Source organism: Giraffa tippelskirchi, chromosome 14 (assembly GCF_054371585.1).
Source record: "Giraffa tippelskirchi isolate mGirTip1 chromosome 14, T2T-mGirTip1v1.2.pri, whole genome shotgun sequence".
Taxonomy (NCBI): domain Eukaryota; kingdom Metazoa; phylum Chordata; class Mammalia; order Artiodactyla; family Giraffidae; genus Giraffa; species Giraffa tippelskirchi.
In genome coordinates, this window is record NC_137288.1 from 71,252,569 (window position 1) to 71,271,359 (window position 18,791).

An 18,791-nucleotide genomic window follows, 5' to 3' on the forward strand; every position below is an offset into this window, starting at 1 on the left:
AACCAATCTCAACAGACTAATTACACCAGTAAGGTGTTCTCTGAGAGAGCTGCTGTATTTGAAACAGTGTCTAATCTCTTACTTATGTAGAACCAGGGATTATCTGTGGACAATGAGGCCTCGTCTGGAACAAAATAACTGAAGTATTCTGGAAACTCCAAAGGATTTCATAGGAACCATATCCAGAGTGCTTTTCTAAAAGTGGAAATGGGTTGAACAAAGCCATCTTTTTGCTTAACCTCATCTTTAATATGTAAAATACACATTCCAAACTGCTGGCTACAATTATGTGGCCATTAGCAGGGGTGATAGTCAACAGCTACAGGCAGCCGCCAACGTATTTGGATGATGGCTGTAGACAATGCGGCCAATTCGGTGTGTCCTGGCTGAGTGACATGCGCCTCTGGACCCCTCCTCAACCACAGTATCTGCTGCCTTCTCATCATATTTACAGGTTGTGTGTTAGTTGCTCAGTCGTGTCCGACTCTTTGCTACCCCCATGGACTGTAGCCCGCCAGGCTCCTCTGTCCATGGGATTCTCCAGGCAAGAATACTGGAGTGGGTTGCCATTCCCTTCTCCAGGGGATCTTCCTTACCCTGGGATCGAACCTGGGTCTCCTGCATTGCAGGCGGAGTCTTACCGTTTGAGCTATGGGGACAGCCTATTTACAGGCTGGGGTTGGGTAGGATCCTCACTCCCTCCAGGAAGTCACTAATGTCTCTGCTGTAAGCATGGCAGAGGGAAGTCATTATAGACTGGACCCCGTTCGTTCCTCGTGCCATCGACGTGAGACACTCCTCACTGCCTGGCGGGTTGGAGAGGCCACAGTGGATCAGCCAGCAAAGGCACGGCGAGTGCAGCTCCTCTCTCCCCACCGCTCCCTGCCCCCATCATCGGTCCTGTCCTCTCTCCCTCCGCGCGCGTCCTCCTGTCCGCCATCCGGGCGGTCCGTCTCCTTCCCCGTCCTTTCTTCCATCGGCTGTAAGGCTCCTGGCACCCATCTGGCTCCTCCTCTCACGTGGCCGCTAAACCTGCTGCTGCAGCTGCAGTTAGTGCGAAAGTCAGCCGTGAGGCAGCCGCAGCCCACTCCAGTGTTCTTGCCTGGAGAGTCCCAGGGACAGCAGAGCCTGGTGGGCTGCCGTCTATGGGGTCGCACAGAGTCGGACACGACTGACGCGACTTAGCAGCAGCAGCAGCAGCTGTGACAGAAGGAAGAAGACAGCAGAGACGTCCCACCACCGTTTCTCAAGGCCCAGGTCTGGATCCAGTGCCTCGCCTGTGGGCCCCGAGCCGGCCGGACCCCCAGGACCCGCTCCTCCGTCCAGGCCTGCGTCGCCCCTGGGCTGGCCTGCGCCCCCGCCCCTGCCGCAGGCCCAGACCCAGCCCCCCACCCCTCTTCTTCCCGCAGCCTCTGGTCTCGGCCTCCTCCTGCCCCAACCATTCAAACTCAAAGGAACCAAACGTGTTTCTCTGCTCCTGGAGCCAGAGGGCCAAGTCAGAGCACCCTCTAGTGGTCAGGAGGAGCGATGGCATCTCTGACGTCTCCCAAGGTCAGACGTTTAGAGGTCAGTGCAGGATGGTGCCAGGTAGGACGTTCTTCACCTACTTCCTACCTCTTCTTGCTTTGATGTATTTCCTCTGCTGTTGCCTCCCTCTCTTGCCATGGGTGGAGTGTGCTGGAAGGATTGCTAGTGTAAAGCATCCCTTTGTTGTTCAGTCGCCAAGTCATGTCCGACTCTTTGCAGCGGTATGGACTAGCCCTCCAGGCTCCTCTGTCCATGGGATTCTCCAGGCAAGAACTCTGGAGTGGGTTGCCATGTCCTCCACCAAGGGGGTCTTTCTGACCCAGGGGTCAAATCCACGTCTCTTATATCTCCTGCATTGGCAGGCAGATTCTTTACCACTAGCGCCACCTGGGAAGCTTGTCAGCAACCCCATCCTTTTGAAACTTTACAGAAGAAGAAATGGAGACTGTTACTGTCTTGATCCTTATCACACACCCCTGCCTGACTATGTAATTTCTTCCTACTCACCAGGGAGGGGGAAAAGTTCTTGAGGCGCTAGCTGTGTTTCCCCTTTGCCTGGCAAAGTAATAAAGCCACTCTTTCTCTGTATTTCTGCTTGGTATTGGTGCACAGAGAGTCAAGATTTTGGCAACATTCTGACCCCCCCCCCTTATATGCAGAGTACATCATGCGAAATGCCGGGGTGCATGAAGCACAAGCTGGAGTCAACATTGCTGGGAGAAGTATCAATAACCTCAGATGTGCAGAGGATAGCACCTTTATGGCAGAAAGTGAAGAGGAACGAAAAAGCCTCTTGATGAAAGTGAGAGAGGAGAGTGAAAAAGTTGGCTTAAAACTCAACATTCAGAAAACTAAGATCATGGCATCCGGTCCCATCACTTCATGGTAAATAGATGGGGAAACAACGGAAACAGCGACAGACTGTATTTTTGGGGCTTCAAAATCACTGCAGATGGTGACTGCAGCCATGAAATTAAAAGACGCTAACTCTTGGAAGAAAAACTATGACCAACGTAGACAGCATATTAAAAAGCAGAGACATTACTTTGCCAACAAAGGTCCATCTAGTCAAAGCTATAGTTTTTCCAGTAGTCATGTATGGATGTGAGAGTTGGACTATAAAGAAAGCTGAGCACCAAAGAATTGATGCTTTTGAACTGTGGTGTTAGATAAGACTCTTGAGAGTCCCTTGGACTGCAAGGAGATCCAATCAGTCCATCCTAAAGGAGATCAGTCCTGAATATTCATTAGAAGGACTGATGCTGAAGCTGAAACTCCAATACTTTGTCCACCTGATTTGAAGAGCTGACTCATTGGAAAAGACTCTGATGCTGGGAAAGATTGAGGGCAGGAGGAGAAGGGGACGACAGAGGATGAGAGGGTTGGATGACATCACTGACTCAACGGACATGAGTTTGAGCGAGCTCTGGGAGTTGGGGATGGACAGGGAGGCCTGGCGCGCTGCGGTTCATGGGGTTGCAAAGTCGGACACGACTGAGAAACTGATCTGAACTGAAGGGTGTTTATGTTGCTGCTTCTCACCCTGACCCCCTGTCACTTTAAAGCTCATTCAGATTTCTCCAACTCGACTCATTTTTACCTTCTGTGCCCGAAACCCTGTGAAGCCCTCCAGGTACAAATCTTTTCCACATTCCCCTGCTTCCTGTTTATAGAAAATAGGCTTGCTTCATTCAGCTTCCTATACCTTCCTGAGTTCCAAAAGGCTGATTCAGGGAAGTGAGGGAAAGCAGACACAAAGGAGGGACAATTGAGAAACAGGAGAGCAGCGATGGGCAGGCCCGGTTCCTCCGAAGGCGAAGGTGTGTGCAGAACAACAGCCCTGAGCCGCGGGCAGGAGCTCAGGCCCCCACCCAGTGCGGCTGGTGACCTCATGCTGAGCACCGGGTGCCTGGAGTGCTGGGCCAGGAACCTCACCACCAACCAATCAGAAGAAAGTCAGACACCCTGCAGCCCTCACCCCAAGTTTTGTCTATAAGAATTTCTCTCCCCCAGACCATCAGGTCATTGGGGTTTTGAGCATGAGCCATCCGTTCCGTTCTTTTCTGCTCCAAACTCCGAGGTTTTGGTTTGTTTGGCCTCTGGGTCAGGCACGTGAGCTTGTATTTGACAGCATGCACTCTTACGATAGTTCATGAGATTTTCACGGCAAGTATAACCGGGGTGGTTTCCATTCCCTCCTCCAGTGGGGGGACAGGGAGGCCTGGCGTGCTGCAATCCATGGGATCGCAAGCGCTGACCCGACTGAGCGACGGAACAACAACACCTCTTAAGACCCAGGCTTCCCAGGTGGCGCTAGAGGTCAAGAACTTGCCTGCCAGGGCAGGAGACGTAAAAAAGGCAGCTTCAACCCCTGGGTTGGGAAGATCCCCTGGAGGAGGGCACGCAACCCATTCCAGTACAGAGGAGCCTGGCGGGCTACAGTCCGTGGGGTCGCCGACACAACTGAAGCTACTTAACACGCACAACATCAATAGGTCCCTGGACCCTGGAACTGCTGCTGTTCACCTCGTCCGCCCCGTCATACGTCCAACCCACAGCATCGTGAGGAACAGACAGCCCAAGCGGTGCACACAGTCAGCACTTAATAAATGTTCAAAAATGACCCAACAGGAGTTTCTTTTGCTCCTTGCAGAGTCTCATGCTCCCTACATCCCCTGCCAGGGGATTTTCTCTACGTAGTTTCTTTACAAATCTGTTACAACCCAGTTATTCCAGTTCAGTCAGAGTGGGATTTAGGGTCATTTCCAAATGGATTTAAAAAAAAAGACATGTTTGGCTGCATGGGGTTTTAGTTGCAGAACTTTGATCTTCCTGGCAGCGTTCAGGACCTTTAGCTGCAGCAGTAGGACCTTTAGCTGCAGCGTGCAGGACCTTTAGCTGCAGCATGCAGGACCTGTAGCTGTGGCCTGTGACCTCTCAGTGGCGGCCCCTGGGATTGAGTTCCCTGACCAGCTCCTCTACGGTCTCCTGTAAGTGTGAGAGTCGCTCAGTCATGTCTGACTCTTTGCGGCCCCATGGACTGTAGCCCACCAGGCCTCTCTGTCCATGGGATTCTCCAGGCAAGAATACTGGAGTGGGTAGCCTATCCCTTCTCCAGGGGATCTTCCCAACCTAGGAACTGAACCAAGGTCTCCCACACTGCAGGCGGGTTCGTTACCAGCTGAGCCCCAGGGGAAGCCCTCTGGTCTCCTCTCAGGGTATCTGCTTCTTCCTGAGCCGCTGACCCTGAACACCGTGCACCTCACCACCTGCCACTCCTCACTCCTCAGTGGCTGCTAGAAAGTCCTAAAACCGTGTTCGTGAGCAGCTTCTAGCAGACGAATGTTTATCTTGGTTTTAATGTAATAAACTAAGTCCAGCTCCATTTTAACTTCCTAACTTTATTTTTCCTTTGCTTCATTAAAAAGACACTTATCTTCCTCCATTTGAGTCATCTTTTATGCTGCCTTAAATTCTTTTTTCAACAATAGAATGAAAGTAACATAAATGAAAAATCAAACATTGTCACTTGCTATCAGTACTTCCTGTGCAATTTGTAGGGCTCAATACTAGACGAAAACATGGGCCCCCGGCCCAGAATTTTAGGAATTCTGAGATGGTGACAACAGAGCATCGCACCCACAGAGTCTGGGCACAGGTCATGCGTCCCTGAGCCAGCCAGGAAACAGACACCTTTTATTTTACCATTTAGTAATGACACTTATGTTCACTTATCTCTTAAAGTTTGTTCAAGAACCATTTAAGGCCCAATTTGCATTGTGTACACAGGTGCATCAGAGGCGGCAGAAGCAGAGACATGAGAAAATTAAAGGTGTCCTTGGAGATTACATTTAACTAAAACTAATTATCCTATGAAATTATTCGCAGCAGCTTCTTGGTTCACCTATCTCTGATTCATCTTCGCATTTCCCCACAGGCTGATGCCACCGTACTATAGGAACCCCAACATTTGCTGGCTGGTAGCTGGATACATATAGGCTGCATATAGAAAACAGAAGAGAAGGTTAGGAAAGCACTTTGGGGTGTGATCTGAGGATGTCTGGAGTCGTAGACTCAGTTTGGTAGGAAAGGGAAAGCAGTATGGTTTTTAAGCAAGATTGTGACGTACGCAGTAAAGCTGATCTGGCTCTGACATGGAGGAAGACCTGGAGGTGAGAGATACTGGAGCAAGGAACTCAGGTGGAGAGCCGGAACCCCAAGCCCACACAGGCGGTTAGGACCAGACTTAGACTGGGAGCAGGGAGGGCGTGATAGTCGTAGTAACAGTACCTACTGATTTACAGTTATTATGCCTTTTCACACCAGTTTCATTCGCTTCCTCACTAATCTTGCTAGGAACATTTTATGGAATGGCAACCCACTCCAGTATTCTTGCCTGGAGAATCCCATGGACAGAGGAGCCTGGCGGGCTACAGTCCATGGGGTCGCAAGAGTTGGTCACAACTTAGCAACTAAACCACCACCAGAGAACTGCAGAATTGACCCTCAGAAAGCGTGAACGCTCTCTCCAGGTCAGCGTAACGACCACCTTAGCATTATCGTTCAAGGCAACATTTTTCCTTGCCTACCAGTGGAGTACCCCCTGATGGCCCTCTAGAATCTTGGGGTAAACTCTCAAACAATAAACTGTCTAGGCTCCATCCAGGATATTCTGATATAATCAGTCCTGCGTGAGGCCCAAAGAAAGTTTTAAAGCTCCCTAGCAATTTAAATTTGTAGCCAGGTTGAGAAGCTCGCAGCGCCATCAAGTCCACTTAGGGCAGGGGGTCTGGCTGAGAAAAGAGACAAAGGAAGGTAAAATGGATGCAACTTGATGACTAATTGCAGAAAGACCAATGGGATGACAAGGTTTCAGCCTGAGGTCTAATCTTCTCAACACCCTCATCTCCACTGCCCAGGACGCACACACTGTACCTGGAACAACTGCATTCAGAGTTAGAATTAAAGGAAAACGGGTGCTTTGAACGTGATGCAAAACAGTCACCCACAGATGGTGACAAGGAGGTCCATGACAGTGTGTGTGGGGTGAGGGGACAGCTGGCTCTAAAGGCAGCAATATGAACCACCCCTCCTCTGAACTGTCCCAGGGCTGCCCTCAGTGACAAAGAGTGTGACCTTGGAAACATCCCATGAGACAGTTTCCCTCTTGGAGGCTCATATTTCTTCCCAGATGAGTGGCCCATTGGAAACCAAACTGGATGGTGTTGGCGGTCACAGGACCATTCCTTAGATTGAAGGCAGTCGGCTAAGGAGGATGGCTAGAGAGGAAGGTAGATTTAAGAGTCAAAAATATTTGAGATGCTAGAAACATTTCATTTGGGTGGAAAAATTCAACAAGCAATTGGAGATGTGAGATTGATTCACTAAGGGTTGGTCTGGTTAGATTTTAAAGCAACCTAGGTAGACACTGGTGTGAATGAGATCACCCAGGAACTCCGTAAAGAAAGAGAAGAGGTTCAAGGGCCAAACTGTGCAGCACGACTGTCCTGTAGGGACAGCCCTTTGGCTGAGAAAGGGGAGCCTCGCAGGCGCTTTCTCTGTGGCCGGCCCACCGCCCTGACTCATCTCCCACCATGTTCTGACTCTCATCAAAGGAGCGGATCACTGACCCTGTCCCTGTTTCCTGACTGCAGCCTCGACTTGTCCAGCTCCTTGTTCTGTCTCCTGAAATACTATTTCTCTTCTCCACATGAACCTCCTTACCCAGTTCTCTGCAAGGCCCATCTCAAGTGCCCCGCCCCTTCATCAGAGGCTTTGACCGTCCTCCCACGGGGACGTGATCGCTCCTCTCTTTATCCCTCATTGCACCTCTTTGCAAAGCCCTATTGCACTGCAATAGTTGTGAATTGCTGTAACAAATCATTCCCAGATTTAGCAGCTTAACAAAATATATTATCCCCAATACTTCCTGGGGGTCAGGAATCCAGGAGTGGTTAAGTCAGGCATTTCTGGTCCAGGACCTCTCATGTGGTTGCAAGGTATCAGTGGGGGCTGAGAGGGGCCAAGATGGGGCCCCAATATTATCTCTGACACACACGAGGCTGGGGGTCCAGAGTGTATCACAAAGGATGGCGTCCCCCACCCTGGGTGGGAGACCCGACCGATTATCAGCCAGACTTCCGACTCTCCTTCCCTGGGTGCCAACTGTACCCCGCTGCAGACACAGCGTTTTGGGCAGCTTCGTGGCTGGTCCACCTTCCAGCTTCGTGGAGGTAAGTCCTGCCCCACACGCTTCTGCCTTCAAGGCCAGAGTTGCTCAAAGCTGTCAGGCTTCCCCGCCCCGACTCTCCTGGCAAAGATGAAAGAAGGGAAGGGTACAGTAACACCCCTACTCAGAGAAGCCATTCCTGTGTCTTTGTTATACAGCTTTCCTAACTAGCCTTGGTATGGAGCTGGCTTCTGCCAAACCAAGTCAAAGGGCCTGGATGTGAACTTGATGGAACTCAAACTCACCGCAAGCTCTTTGAGGACTTGGGTCTCACAGATCACACCTCTACACCTACCTCACAGTGGGGCCTCCGTGAATGTTTAAAGGTCTGGGTTTTTTTCTTTTTCTTTCTTTCTGTTTAAATATATATATATATATATATATATATATTTATATATATATTTTGGTCACACCAGGCAGCATGTGGGATCTTAGTTCTTTGACCAGAGATCGAAGGCAAGACCCTTGCTTTGGAAGCTCGATGTCTTAACCAACGGACCACCAGGGAAGCCCTTTCTTTTTTTTAAATTACAGTTGATTTACAATATTGTGCTAGTTTCAAGTGTATATGCAGGTGGTTTGCTTATGCGTATGTATGCATGTATCTACAGTCTTTGTGATTCCATTCTTTTGCATTATAGTTTAATAAGCTAATATAGTTCCCTGTGCATATCCAGGTGATTTGCTTATGCATATGTATGTATCTACAGTCTTTGTGTTTCCATCCTTCTGCATTATAGTCTAATATAGTCTAATATAGTTTAATATAGTTCCCTGTGCTACACAGTAGACACGTGCAGTTTATAAAGGTTTGAATTTTAAGAAAGTTAAGAGCGGCTCAGCAGTGAGATACTGGAGCTAGTAGGTGCAGCTACACTTCCAGACATTTGTCAGTGCAGGTGAGGGGTAAGCCAGGACCACCTGGAAGGAGCAGCATTTTTGAGAGAAGTTTCCAAGGCTGGTAGAAACTTCAGTGTTTGTCCACTGAGGAGGAGGAAGATACTGAAGAGCTAAGGAAGAAGTCCAGGAATTATTTATTTGACTGATGTATTTGCTTAAGTTTGACTTAAAAACGGAATTTGTTTAAAAATGTAGCTTCATGAGCATTGGTAGGACACACACATACATATGTGCATACCTACACCTGTACATGGGTGTATGCATGCATGCACACACAGACAGCTACAGTGCAGCAAGAAAAAAGATGATTTCAGTCAATTCCAGGTAGCACAAATTGTATAGGTCATGTTTTCTTACAACAACAATTAATGCAAATAAGAAAAAAGTTTAAATGAAAAATACTCCACTATCTGACAACAAATATACTTCTTGTTATGTTACCATAAAAATACAGCTGTTGAGAAGAAACAGAAATTTGAACCATACATATTAAAACTTAAAATATTTAGCCACAATTTTACCCAAAAACAAACTCCAAAGTTTTAAAAGCTCTTACTGTTATTCAAGAAAGGTTGAAAGAGAAAATATAACCATTTGAATTTGGAAGCTAGAAAAAGATCATATAATATCTAAAAGGAAGAAAATGAGAGAGGCAGAAATCTCTAAAAAGATCAGCAATTGGTCAACAAATTCAAAAGCTTTATATTTGAGGAAAAACAAGCAAAATGAGTTCCTTACAAATTAAATGAAGAAAAAATAGAAATAGCGCAAGTTTAGAAATGATAAAGTAAGCAACAATTAATGTGGAAGGAAATTTAAATAGATTAGCATATATATGCATATGCAATTCTCCTACCATGTTCAACTCTATGGTAAAAATTTTCAAAATCCGGCAATTTGCTGAAAAAATGTATATTTCCAAAATTGATACCAGAGATAATATAATGGACTAGAGTAATAAAAATAAATTGAAAAAAGCTATTAACTACTTCCACCCGAAAGTTCCAGGACCAGATCATCTTACTAATAGATTTTCTCAAGGAATGGAAATTCATGTCCTCCATGATTTGTTTCAGAGCATGTAAAAAATGGAAATTACTCCATTTGTTTTGTAACCCTTCCCTTCGCTTTTTTTACCCCATCGTTCAGCATTTATTTATTTTATTGGTCTTTTACACTCAGTTAACCTCATATTCTATCACACTTGCTGCCTCAGAAAAATTGTTTAAAAAGTCTTTTTGCTTCTGAGACGCTTTTAATAGGCCATGAAACATGTTTATAGATAAGAAGTAAACAGGAAGATGTTTTTCTCATCCTTTCCAGAATCCAAACTTTCAATAATAAATATCTATAATGTGGGTGGCACTTACCCTGCTTTTTAAGAAAAGCAAATGGTTTGTGAATATTATCCTGTCTTTTTGTATTTTAACTTTAATACATAATTTGTTTGGGTTTGTTTAGTTTGGTTAATGTCTTTCCTTTTTAAAATCTCTGCAGACACTCCGAGGGCTATGCCAAAATCTCCACCTTCCAGTTCTCCCACTCGCACTGACTTTCCCCATGAATGTTGTTTCTTACCAGTATTTTCCTGAATGCCTACTATTTAATATGCTAGATCAGCTCTCAATAAATGAGTCAGAGTTATAAGCAAGGGGAAGAAAACTGTTTGACTCCAAGAAGATTGCCATCACGCTTGGCACACTTGTTGGAAAACTAAACAACCTAGAAACCTCAGAAATGTTTCTAATTTGCAGAGCTGTGTTCACCAAGTTCAAGGGCAAAACTCGTGAGAGGAAAATTGTGCTCCCATCCTTCCCGGTCGTGCCTCTTCTGTGGGGGCTGTAATAGGAGTATTTTCCCCACCCAGCCACAGAGATCAGAATCTTCCTGAAAGGAGAGGGGCACAGATTCACTGAAAGCTCTCATGGCTAATTGAGTGCATCTGAAGTCATTCATGTTCGAACCTTGCAGCACCTGGACCACAGATAGGCGTTCCCTTCTGTCTGCCTCCTGCGAATTTTGTTCTTCTTTCTCACAGACCTAACTGCATTCAAGTTCACACACACGCACACTTGTGTATACTTATATATACTCTAGATGTTTGCTGGAAGGTGCCGCTCAACTTTTTGCTCCTCGGGGCCTCGCGCAGTAACTAGCACAGTTCGCACTCAGTTAATGTTATTTCAAACTAAATCAAATGAAATTGAACTGAGTGTAGCTAAACTAGAAGAATGGAGAAAAGGGAAAGGGAGCAGCGGAGGAGAGCAGTTTCTGATTCCGCCTGGGGGAATTAGGAAAAGTCTAAATAAAAACAACACAAAAATGTGTTCTGAGGAGTTATACAAACCATTTCAACACTGCAATTTAATTGTACGGAGCAAACATTTAATTTCAATAATAAACGCTTACACATTTTTTTTAACACAGCATTTTAATCTTTGAAACCCTTCCAGGCACTAAATAATTGAATTTTCTAGATTACATTCTTCAAAATTCATGCACATTGATTTACTGTTCCCAACAGAGCAGTCAAATGAAAATAGAAATTAAAGAGACCACAAAGCTCGGGGCTCTCCTCCGCTTTGTTCAGACCACCCGCTTCCGAAGAGTGACAGGTGGCCCTGGTCCTGTCTCCGAGAAGTGGGGAGCACTCGTGCCCACGTGGATCCCAGTCTCACCTCCTGTGCCCGGGGAGACGGTCCAAGAAGACCTCAGCTCCGCAAGGCCGTCAGTGCAAAGGGATGGCCTCAGAGCTCAGCGTGGGCTGTTCTTAGCACTTACTTCTACACTCATCTCTTTCTTTCCCAGTAAACTGAAGAATTCCAGGAATGACGCAGGTCTTTGAAGAACTCTCAGATCCCATGCAGTGAAGTGTCTGCCCTGGACTATACCGGGGCTGCGGTCTATGAACCAGTGAACAGATGTTTAACGGGACTTTCCTCATTGACATATATTGCGGGCAGCCCCAGGCTGAGAACAACTGGACAGCAATCCCTCCATCCACCTGCGGCTTAGGTGAGCAAGACTGGGGACAGGGAAGCGTAAATCAGAGAAAGTTACCAACTGGCGGAGGGGGCCTTCCTTCCCCTCCAGGCCGGAAGTGGGGGCCACTGAGAGTCCCCCGCACAGAGGCTGGGGGTCTTGAAGAAGATGAGGGAACTTCCCTGGTGATCCAGTGACTTAGTTCTGCGCTCCCAGCGCAGGGGGCCCAGGCGCGATCCCTAGTCAGGGAGCTGGATGCCACATGCCACACAAAGACCAAAACTCCTGCGCCCCAGCTGAGCCCTGGGCGGCCAAAGAAACCCATTAACTAAGAAATAACAACAACAAGAAGATGGTGGGAGGGCCAGGAAAGCGCAAAGAAGGGAAGGACCCAGCCCCTCATGACTGTCCCTGAGCAGAGGGTGAGGCCAGAGGTGCGGAAGGAAGAAGCTTCGGGTTGAACAGGAGACTGAAGTTTGGAGTTAGACGAGAGGAGACATTTTAACTTTTGAAAAATGAGTCAGTGCTTCCCAAGTGACATGACTCTTGTAACTGAAAGCCACCCCAAAGCCACGAGCCTGGCTCACGGCGCCGTCACAGGTCAGGGAACAGAGAGCCCAGAGAGCCGTGAAGGGGACCTGAATAACGCCACGTCCTGTTTAACCCACGAGATCACCCCAGTCAGTAAACTGGCTACGTCGCCTTAAAGCGTCGCCTCACGTGTCCTAATGTGGCCAAAATAAAGATGCTGCTACATAGTAGATTCTGTCCACTGTTGTGATGACCCAGTTGGCTTAACTACCTGGTATTCCAAATAACTGTACACACAGGAGGTTGACTGGACTGTCCATATATATCTGCAGCTTTAGGCTTGTTTCCCCTTTTTCTCATAATGTAGCTCTCAATAACACCGAATATTGAAATTTAGATCAAGCTGTCATTAACTTGACATTACAACTTATCTGGATAATCAAAACCTGGCAGACACTCAATGTTAACTGTTGTTTTAAAACACTTTCAGTTTTCCACTCGGAAACAGGCCAAGGGACTAACCTCCATGCTTAATAAGGACAAAGCTTAGCTAGAGAAACAAATTTCAGACAAATGAAAAATTCAGACAAAAATTTCAGACAAATTCCCCTTCAAATGTCCTGAGCATAAACTACTTTTTTGCAAGTAGTTTTTTTTGCAAGGACAGGATGCTTGAGTGACATATTCCAACCCCCTAAGTGATGGTGGAAATGGACTTGATTTTGAGTCACTGAGACATAAAATGCTCAGGTCTCATTCAACACCTGTGAGGAACCTGAAAGGAGTTTCTTTCACTGTGAACTGCTTTCATTTTCACCTCTTGGAAGAGTCAGCAATTTGACCAAAAGAAAAAACCAAAACCCTAAACTGATCAGGGGATGGCTACATAAACTAACTAATAACATCTGAAATGCTTTGTAATCGTATGATAACGACAGAATGTACAATAATAAAATGGCTCACAATTTGAATTTACAATCCCTACTTACTCCTTAAAGCCCTAGCATTTTAGAGATGAGATTATTCATAAGGCCTCTGCCCAACTCATGTAAGAGGATTCTATTATGGGTAAACTGGAGATAAAATGAGAGTTTTAATATGATAACAGGTCAGTGGTTTTTGAATTGTTAATGTATAAAAGACCCCAGAGGCATATGCTGAATATATAGTCCGTGAAAGACAAAATTAAATAAACAAAAAGCAATTTACAAGCTGGAAAACATTTTTTAGTTCTCATGGAGCGTTATAACACATGTCCTCCAGCATCCAACTTAACAGGGCTGAGCTGACACCACGGCAGAGGCGAGTGAATTAATTTCGCTTCACAGGCCCAGAACCTGGAAGAAAATGGTCTGTGGGAAAGCATTTCAGAATTGAAAATGTGAACCACAGGGCAGACACAGGATTCCTGAGGGCACAGAAGCTCCTTGGAATGAGATTCATCCTAGTGATATTACAAAATCACGAAGATGGGATGTATTTATTTATGTGTTTGTGTTTGCTGTACCCCATCCACTTCCAGAAGTGGGCTTTGTAGTAAATGTGAAAATTCTGGGGAGGAGAGGGCATATTTTCAGTCTGGATCAGACAGTATTTTGAACATATCCATAGCTGCAAGACTGTCATACTAAGTATGGTACCCACGAGAGATGTTACAGGCAGTTTCCCCTTCACCTGTTCAAGGATGACCTTGGCCGTGTAACTAACTTCCTTGTTTTCTTGACTCTTGGGCCATAGCTGCACATTTAGGCCGTTGACTTCTCACCCTGAAATGCCCGTGTGAAAATGGCATGCAGAGCAGAGAGATGCCCTCTTATCAGTGTCGCTGCCTACACAGCTCTCCGGGTCACTGCCTAGAAGCCTGAGAAACTGTCCCCACTTCTGGTGGGTGGTTTAGACACAAGAGACACAGTGCTGGCTGGGGACGGGGGATGGGGTTGCAAAACTTATGAGAAATGGTCCTTATAGATGCTCAGATTCTCTGGTTTTCCAGCACCAACTGGGCATCCAACAATTCAGTTCCATTCTGACACCAACTACCCAGAGTCAGTTCAGACCCCACAGGCGGAAGGGGTCAGTCCCACAAGACCCCTTTCCCTTCTAAAGCAGGCGGGATACCAGGCTGTTTGCACTTCTGATTTGGCTACAAATTCTGGGTTCCCACACTCTGCTCTCAGTTTTGGCCGTTTGCTAGAACAACTCACAGAACTCAGGGAAAAGGCTATACTCACCATTACAATTTATTATAGAGGGTTCAGGTGAACAGTCTGCTTGTGAAGAGGGACACGGGGCGAGATCCAGAAGAGTCCTGAGCACACAATTGGAGAACGGTACCCTCCTGGCACGTGGGTGAGTTCACCAACTTGGAAGATCCCGGAACTCCCTCATCTGGAGGTTTTTATGGAGGTCTCATTACACAGACATGATTGATTAAATCACTGGCTGTTGGTGATGAACTCCAGCCCCTCTCCCCTTCTCAGAGGTTTAGGAGTGGGCCCGAAAGTTCCAACCTTCTAACAAGGACTTGATCTTTCTTGTCACCACCCCTCACCATCCCTAGACCTCACCAAAAGTCATCTCATTTGCAAACATTCAGGCTGACTGGTTGAAAGAAGCTTCTCATGGACGAACAAAGATGCTCCTAGGACTTCCCTGGTGGTCCAGGGCTAAGACTCTGCACTCCCAGTGCCGGGGGCCCAGGCTGCATCCCTGGTCAGGGGGCTAGATCCCACCTGCAAAACCAGAGATGCTGCATGCTGCAACCAAGACCAGTGCAGCCAAACCAGAACAAAAAGGTGATCCCATCACCGCTACACGCAGGAAATTCCAAGAGTTTTAGGAGCTCTGTCCAGGAATCTGGGACAAAAATCAGATATTTATTTCTTTTTATGCCACCCAGGCGCTATAGCATTAAGCTTAGAAGGCTCTGCGAGGTCCTCTAATCCAAACCAACTCTCCCACATTAAAATAAAGGGAGGCTCATTCCCTTCTTACCTCCAGGAACCCTGCAGTACATTTAGTCGTCATTTCAACTTTGTTCCATAAACATTTCCTATAAGCTAGCTGTGAATGTCAGTCACTGCAGGGGTAGTGAACATGACCTCAAGCTAGTCCCTGCCACGGGCTGACATTTGTATGGTACACTGAAGGGCACTGACCCTGCTCTACCCCGTTCCATCCTGTTAATATCCTACAAAGGAGGGCCCATTCTACAGATAAGGAAACTGAGGCCTGGACAAGTTAAGGAAGGCCAAGGTCGCATGCTAGAGTGCTGTGGAGATGTGCTATGCAGTAAGGTCTGTCTGACTGCAGAGGTCAAGTTCTTCACTCTGCACCACTGTTGCCCAATCATGAGAAGAAAGCAGGCTGCTGCAGAAGGGACCACAGGCTCAGGATCAAGGTAGCCAGCATCGATCCCAAATAATGTAAGAGAACACGATACGATACGGTACGATACGATATAATGTAATGATGGCCCTGACAGTGAGACCCTCACAGTGAGAGGTTTGGACCCTTTGAGTAGGACTTTCAGTTATTACTAAAATTATGGATGCAACTACAGAAACATCTCATATAATCAAAACAAAATTTAAAAACAATTTTTTTTTAATTTTTGCCCATACCATGCAGCCTGTTGGATCTTCCTCTACCAGGAACTGAACCTGCGCCCCCCACGCTGGGAGCACAGAGCCCTAACCACTGGGCCAAAAGGGAAGAGTCCGAGGCAAGTGTGCTTGCCTTTCCATCATAGTTTAATGCTGTGTCCTTACACTTCTCATACTCCTTCTTGCTTTTCAAAATTTTTTTAAAAAGTAAAGTTTCCTTCAAAATAAAACTTCATTAATTCAGATGCCACTAATTCATTATCAGTGTTACCTTAATAGGAACGGAGCTGAATTTTACCTTTGCAGACACTTTCCTAATAAATCAGGAGCTTAAATAGTTGTATGAGATTTATATTCATTACTGGGCTCTGGAGTACTTTATTATTCTCAATTAAAATTCTGCATTGCTATTTTGACTATTTTTATTATTATTAAGTCCTACTTGCAAAACTTAATAAAAAGCAAAATATAGTTCCTAGCATATATAATACAGAGAGTAGAAATTAGAAATATTTATGTAGTAAACATTTGCTTTTTTCCAAAATTTGCATAATCAATTTAGCAAGTTTCTGTTGTTTAATGCATGTATACAGAAAAATCTATCCTTTCGTGGTGTAGTCAACATAATCCTTATAAAGAATGTGGTTAGGGTGGATATTTCCTAGGTAATGCTATCTATCATAGTAAAAACCACAACTTCTGAGACTCCAGTAGTATTGAGATTTAAAAGTTATTTAACAATAAATTTTTAGGGACACCCCAAGTGTTCTTTCAGGCTATAAAGTGTTCAGTTGCTTCATAGGAACAAAGCAAATCGTCTTTTTAATGGAATATTTGCTAGATTAAAGGATTCATTTTTCCTGACTTCAGTTTCATGTGAGATGTGAATCTCTGTTTTTAGCCAGGGACCCACATGGACGTCAGCGGTCCCTCCGGAAGAGTCGGGTCTCTAAAGACTCGAGATAAATTCAAATACATTGGCAGTCCCCTAGGCTTGCTCTCAGTAGCGTTCAGAAGTTTCAATGGAAACGGATATAAAGTTGGACCCTATAGCAGACCCTACTAAAATGAAGTTGGGTTTTATAAAAATAGAAATAAAAATTAATATCAGTGTTTTAGCAGTGAAAGAAGGAGATAATAGCAAATTCCCCCTGTGAAGGCTGCCCCCAGGGCACTGAGGAGGTGAGCCGGCGAGGGAGCCCACCCTGGCCGACGCCATGGAGGCTGCCTGTGAGGGCAGACGCCACCCTTCCCTCGGTTATCGCAGGCCCCTACTACAGGAAAATCTCCTGATTCGGGGTCGGCAAATCTGGAATTTGAGGTTGCTACATGACACTGTACCATGGAAAGGCTGAGGGGTCTGAGCAAGTCCCCCACCCTCCTCATCTCACAGATGGCATCAGTGAGAAACGGGCTTCCCAGGTGGGGCCAGGGGTAAAGCACCCGACTGCCAATGCAGGAGACACAGGAGACGCACATTCGATCCCTGGGTCGGGAAGATCCCCTGCAGGAGGAATGGCAACCCTCTCCAATATTCTTGCCAAGAGAATCCCAGGGACCGAGGAGCCTGGCAGGCTATGGTCCATGGGGTTGCAAGAGAGTCAGACACGACTTAGAGACTAAACACCAACCAACCAAGACGAAGAAACGGAGGTTTGCAGAACTTTCGGGAATTTGAACACGGTCAATAAACTGGTAAATGCTGAAAAGTGGGGATCAGATCTGGGCCTGGAAACGTGTACTTGAACATCCCCGTTCATAACACCACCTCGGGCCAACTGCACGTGGCAGGTCAGCCCGCACCCTGAACGCCCCAGAGGTGGGCGGCACGGCAGTCGTGCCCTGGACCGTGGGAAGGCAGCCACGGCAAACAATTGTCTAAGAGGAACTGCCAGACTCGGTGGAGACTCACACGCCGCCAGAACACCAGATAACAATCTGACTACAGTAGTTTGCCCTCCACCGAGCATTCCTCCACGTCTGCACAGCCTGGTTCGCTTGTTCTTTCTCACAATAAACACACTACATGCCTTCATAAACCTCAGTGGCCGCTTGCACAATAAAACAGTGACTTTGCTCTAATAGAATGTATAGGGAAGTGGTGGTTGAAGTTGAAAAGACTTCAGTTCTTGCCTGAAAGGGGGTCAAGAAACTTCCTTGTGGTTTGTAGACTCTAGCCCTGCATGAATTTAGGATTTTTCCTCTAAAGTGTTAGAATCGTAGCTCAGAAGACCCAGGGCAGTGACCACTAACTGGACCTTGTGAATTTTTTCTCATTTGCCCAAAGGCTTGGGAATGAAAGCTCAGAAAGGGGAGGCAGAAACAGAAGAGGGTATTTCTGAAGCACGCGCCACAGAGAAGAAGTGAGTTTGGTTTCGTGTTCTTCACAGTTTCATTTTAGGGGGCAAATGAGTGGTTTCAACAGGGACAGAGGCATGGAAATCACAAAAGCAAAGACACAGGAGGCATGAAAGTCTATGGAGTGTGTGAGAGCCACGAGGTTAACACAGCCAAAGCAGTGTGTGTGTGTGTGTGTGTGTGTGCACGCGCGCATGTGTATGTACACATGGGTGTTCACCCACAGCCAGATGTGCACACATGTGGTCATCAGGCAGTGCTGGCTGATGGCACAAGAACGGTAATGGGAGCAAGTGAGCCCAGGTGTTCACTGACAAGGCTCACACAGCACGCTGTTTGGGAAGGAGCTGCTTAGAAGGCTGGTGGGAAGAAGCCCTCGACATAAACCAGGCCTACATTTTAAACAGCCCCAGCCCTGGGCGGGTAAGGGCAAGCTTTTCCATCTTAACTGCGGTTTAAATAAAGAGGCTAGTAGAGGGTTTTCCAGTTATGCTAATAGCTGATGCCAATTAACATTATAGCCTTAGTTTTAAACCTGATCTTTCCACCCTTCTGCAGTCATCATTCATAATCTGACTCAAATATAGAGAAGCTTCACAAGTTTCATTGCCAAGTACACACACACACACACACACATATATATATGTTTCCATTTTTAA